Source organism: Grus americana, chromosome 3 (assembly GCF_028858705.1).
Source record: "Grus americana isolate bGruAme1 chromosome 3, bGruAme1.mat, whole genome shotgun sequence".
Classification (NCBI taxonomy): Eukaryota; Metazoa; Chordata; class Aves; order Gruiformes; family Gruidae; genus Grus; species Grus americana.
Genome location: NC_072854.1, coordinates 119449935 through 119456042, shown reverse-complemented (window position 1 = coordinate 119456042; position 6108 = coordinate 119449935).

Sequence of the window (6108 nt, the reverse complement as noted above, 5' to 3'; positions counted from 1 at the left end):
GAGGGTCTTGTGTTTATTCTAAGACAGTTGGCAGGGGAAAGGCCATGGTTTTCAGTCTGATATATCAGAATAAAGGACATGGTTAGTGCCAAGACGCTGTTCTCTGCTGAAAAGTTAATTATGTAATATTATTCAGAATTCTGACTATTTTCTTACTTAAAATTGTCTTCCAGGAGATTTGAAGCTTAATTTTAGATACTTTTGTGGTCAGTGAAGCTGAAGCACCACTTCATGGTGTCCATCTCCAAGACTTTTCAGGTGTTACTAGACAGTGATAAGAAATACTCCACAGTGATATAGAGACGTGGAAATTTAATTGAGGTAGTCTTCCCCAGTAAAAACAGTACCTGCAGATTTCATCAAAAATTGTGATTAAAGCATGTTTACAGACATGAAACTTGTCACTTTTGGTAAGTTGTTTTTCTAGAATTCTTACTGCAGTACTTGGTATCACACTGCTACATTGTTGATCCAAATTCCCTTATGTGTCCTGTGCGTCTCATCTGTTTAAAGCCAGTTCCAAACTAGAACTGTCCTATGTCTTGTTCTATACTAATCATACCAGCTCTTTAATGTGTGCTAGATATCAGTGTGATTTGGTGCAGAAAGGACCGTGGCGGCGGCAGCAGCAGCCTAGCTAGGTATGTTACAGGAGATCAGTGCTGCTAGCAGCCTCAGTTTCTCTGATAAACCAGTGGACAAGGCGAATAAAGGATGTCCAATCTCATCCAAAGGGACATTCTCCTCTCTTTCTGGCTGAAATCTGACAGAAGTGCTATACACTTGCTTTGGAAATTCATGTTAGGTAGAGCTGTGTCAGTCTCTTGCTCTGGGTTCAGTGATGCAGGGAAGCATGTGTGTGCCAGTTCCTGGCACAGGGGTGAGATTGGGACTTAGCCCATCAGCAGTATTTGGCCACTGTGAAAAGCAGCAGCTTTTAAGCCAGGCTATTCTACCACGCTTGCAAGCAATCAGTGGGAGCAGGAATACCTGCTGATTTCCTGAAGGCAATGAAAGGAGCTGCTTTCTCACATGGCAGTCTGACCATGTTGAAAATAAAATTTAAAAAAAGGCTTTTTGGCACGCTGCTTCATTTCCAGAGGTCTGAATTTATTTTCTCCCCAAGACTTCCCCATAAAGCTAGGCCCTGGCCCAATTGAAATCAGTAGGAGTTGCCCTAGTGACCTCAATAAACCCAGGATTTTCGTTTGCAGTGTGCAATTTCTGTGATTATTCCCAAAACACAACATAAAACTGCCCAAGAAAGGGAAATTAATTTTGAAATCCCAGTGTAATCTGATTATTTAAAATATAGGTAGAAACCTTTCTATTGAATTTTACAAAACTGCTGCTCATTCAATTTTATATGCCTGCCCCCAAGCTTTTCTACTAGTATGCTTTATCTTCAGCTACAAATGTATAAGCAAACCAGTAAATCTCTATGAGGCTTTATGTAGATTTTTACAATCTGTGTATGGAATTCATAGCACATAAGATGCATAGTATGGATAAAGTATTTTTAAGATTAGAAAGTGTGTAAATTGTTCATAGTACATTCAGCATGAAGGAAAAGCGAAACCAGCTATTTTGCTTAAAGACACTATTCTGAAAGAGCTTGAAGTCCGCTGAGCTTGTTGATAGCATCAGAAATGCATTTATATTAAGCCTTTAATTGTAGCATTTTAAAATTAGCTTTGTAATTGTTTTCTCTAGACAAAGATAACACAGCTGGCCTTCAGGGATCCTCCATCCTGGTCCAATAGCATTTACATTTGAACAGGTACTAGCAATTGCAATTTTCTAGATCTCATTTTAAAGCTTCACAGTAACGTTAAGTGCTGCTTAGGGAGCATCAGCGTTTCAAAAATAGCCATGGCTGGTTTTAGCCTGACAACAAACAAGCGGTTGCATGGGGAGATACCTTCAGTGGTAATGCTGTGGGTAAGTAGAGAGGAAGGGTTTCCATTTCCTTGAGGGGGAGACACCTTGTGTTGCCTTATGCTGAGAGCAACCACCTGCTGAACATCATGTGTAACAGTTCAGTGGCCGTGTAGAAGTGGAAGGCATAAGATGCAATGGAGGACCACTGCGTGAAGGCAGCAGTGGAAGTTCCCAGCTGCAGGGCTGTAGTGCGTAGGCTGATCTCATGAGCTGAAGTACTGGCATCCTGCATCATAATGCTCTCAGTGACCGAAGGTTATAGCTGGGCTGCCGAATGGCAGGTGATAGTGATTTTTCACAACTCTGAATCCCATTTTGCATTTTATTGTTATTCTGGGAGAGTCTCCAGCTCTCCTCTACCCTGAGCTGCCAGTTCCTGCTCTGTGCCAGAGGCTTCCATGTGATTGAAGCCCAGTGATTCTGTGTGCACTGAGGCTGAGGCGACTGGGAGCACCTGGTGGAAAGGACTGGCTGAGTGGGAGTGGGACATCCCAGCGCTTTGCTGAGCTGCTTGCATGCTCTCCTGGATATGCTGAATGCTGACTTAGAGTGGCAGGATAACTCTTCTGTATGTGTGTTGATGTATTTCAGCATTCCCTAGCCTCACTTTCTCCAGCCAAATCCTGGTTGTGCTTAAAAGGGAAGATGAGCATTAATTCACTTTTTTGTAGGGTATAAGAATTGTGATTCTGCAAAGGCTAATTTATACTTCTGTCTTTACAAAGTCAACAGTTCCAGTGGGTTCAGGGGAGGTAATGAGGGGTAGGATTCATGTCTATCTTAAAAGCATGTATGGAAACATCTACTTCTTTAATGTCTTGTTCTTAGAAAGTCATGATGCAATAAAATAAATTTGTTGTAAACTGGAACTTGGCATGTCTGGCTTGTTTCTGTAGCAAGGCTTTTTTTGAATAACAGATCCAAGGAACTGTATTTAGCTTAGAAATACTAAATCCCACACAACTTCTAGAGTGTGAGGGTAACACAATATAAAGGCACTTCCAGATGTGAGGATGTCGCCCTTTGGTTGCAGTCTTAAGGTGTGACATGTTCTTGCTTTTCTTCCTACCCAGCAGGGCATGCTAGTCCTGGCATTTGCATCAGACACCATTAGTGCTTAGGGAGAAGTGATGCTGAGGGAGAGAAATGAAGGTCAGAGATCTGGAATACAGGGGGAAAGTATCTAATCGGAAATAACAGCTGTCATCAGGCACAGACAATAGACAGTAACCTGGCTTCAGGAGAACTATTCAGGCATCATGGGAGCCAAATCAACAGATATAAGGTAAGAATACTGTCATGACAACTATTTAAATGATTTTTAAAAGTTGCTTATGCTTGAGACTTTCCTTACTCCTACAAAGGGAGAAGTTGTTTTTCTACCTTAGAATAAACCCCATACACGTTTTTGCCTTTGTCCACCATGCTTCACATAGTAGTTTCTTTGCAATATATGCTACATAAGCTGATTTTCCTCATTAGTGCCAGGGCATGAGCAGGCTGGCTGGCCCTGCTTAGGAAAACAATTTTCAAATATAACCTGTAACTGCCATATCACACACTCTTCTTCACCCCTCTACACACAGTCTTCGTTGGCTCGTAATAAGACCGCAAAGAGCAGAAGTCCCGAGACACAGTTGGGAGAGGAGGCTTTCCCTGCACCCCCAATTGTGTTTCCAAGGAGCAGTAGCAGGGTGGTGTGTTCACTTATCAAATGGTCATAGCGATTTGATGTGAATCAGGCATGGGCTCAACATGATCCCTTTCTGCTGCAATAGCTGGTGTACACAGAACGGTCTTTGCAAGTTCTGTGATGTCTGTGTCACCTTTCTGCCAGCTGTGGGGGGATGGATCCCGATCTGGCATAAAGCCTGCCAATGTTTTGAACAAATGTGAACTGACAGAGTAAGTTCATACTGGGTTAGCATTTCACGGCATTGCTGAACTGGTATTAGGAGCTTTAAAAATCATGGAAGTGCAGCATGAGGTATTTAAAAGTTGGGGTTCTTACCAGCTCACGGCAGTCGTTTTTGTTCCCATTTTCCAAGCAGAACTCCAGCAGAGCAGTCACAGCAATCATGGTTATCACTAGCTCTGGGGTACTTGGAAAAGGTGGAGGTTTAAAACTGAAAACTGGAGCTCTAAAGGAGAGTTGTGGAATGGTCAGTAAAATTACCTGAAGGATACTGTGTTGTTCTGATTCCTTCCTAGTATTTTCCAGTAATGCAGTCTGCACTGGCAGGCTTGTCACTGGTTAAAGATGAATTTTCACGTAATGAAATATAACTCCCAAGGGCTGAAAGCAAACACCTACTATTTCCCACTTCAGAAAGCTAGCATTCAGCACTCCATGTCTGCCTTTGTAAGAAGAAGGAGAGTTTCTTTTCAGCACTGCCAAAAAAGTGAAATTAATTGAACTAAAGCTTGGAATGAAATGTGAGTGTGACTTGATCTGGGAAGCACGCTTGTAGAATGAAATTTAAAAATATGCAACACAGGAAGAAACTAGTGCATTAGGTTAGTCAGGCTGATGAATTAGTAAGGATAGTCTATCTATGATTTCAATGATCTGAGACAGACAGGTAGGAAAGAGGAAAATGTGCATAGAAAAAGCAATACCTGCATAGTCAGGTTGAGATCAGCACCCTTCAAAGGAAAAAAAGTCAGACAAGTTAAGGGAAAAGAAATCTCCTACCCTTGGTTTCTGCCATTTGTAATGCTGCTCAAGTGATTGTGTAGATGACTGTGCTTTTGCTGAGCTCCTGTTAGGACAGCATAGTTAGAGAAATGAATTACCCTAGAAGGGCAGAATGAGGTCTTTCAAAGGTCATTATCAGAACTGGTTTCTCATCAATACACTGCTTGATTGGAGGAAAAGACTCGAAATTGCAGGGCTTTGATTGCTGAGGGGGAAGCTTTTAACCGCTTCCTGCTGTTCTGTCATTTTGTGCTAACCCCATATGGCCCTGTTAAATTGATGTCCTGTTTCCTATTCACTGCCCACAAATCACTCTTCTCCTGTTAATATAGGAAACATTTGCACATGATAGGAATTGGAGTGGCTAAACAGTAAATCTTAAAGCCAGTAAAGAACTCAAAAGCATTTACCTAGTGATCAAGGTGTTGGGTTTTTTTTTTCCCCCAGCACTTCCTAATATTCAGTTGTGAACTTTATTAAAAAATACAGAACCTCATGTCTACCTCAAGAGAATCTTTACGCAAATACTGTTCTCAAACAATGCAATGTGAGTCAATCTGATTTCTGTGTGATAGCTAATTTCTTGCAGCTAATCAGAAGGTAAAACAGGCTAGGAGTGATGCAGCTGTTCAGGCAATGAGGTGTCATCGCTGACACTATGCGACACTGAGCATTGCTGCTGTGGGTTAGGTCAGCAGTGAAAACAGCACAACAGCTCTGTTTTCTCAGGACAGCAATCCTACGAGAGAGTGCCTGGAAGCTTTGGCCTGAACAGGAGCTGGTGGCTGAGCCCCAGAAAGGTTTTTCTTCACTTTGATGGATGTCTGAACTTACACAATCTTACAGATTTACGCATACGTACACTCTTCTGTCCAGAATTGAATCATGCCTCGGGTCTTTCCATTGACAGAATTTTACTTAAGTCCACTTTTATTGTCAGATTAAACTAAAAGACTGTGCACTGGGGTGATACGTGGTCCCCTTTTATACCTGTTCTGCTGCAGAGTTCCCCTAGCAGCAGAGAGAAGCGTAGGTAACTAACTGGACAGTGACTCCTAAAACAAGACTAGGTAGCGTAGGAATACCCTAATAATGGTCCTAAAGTACTTTGACATAACTGGAGAGGACAGAGTGAGTGAGCACCTTGTAATCTATGGTGTTTGTTGTGAGCAAACAAGAAAAAAAATTACCCCTTCTTCTGCTGGCCTTCAAACAATACAGTTAGTTCCCTTTGCTCCTCCATATCTTTGTTTCCCCCACTGCAAAAATGGGATGATGAAATGGAGCTAAGTGCTTTGATAGCTGCTGATCAAAACTGCTCCTCAGGCGGCAGGTATCGGGACAAGCGTAGTAAAGCCCTGCTTTCCTCAGGCAGCTGAGATCGTTGGTGTGCTCTGTCACTGAAAGATTTCCAATATCCGTAAATGTCACTAAACTGAGAAAAGTAGCATTACTGAAAATCAGGATGA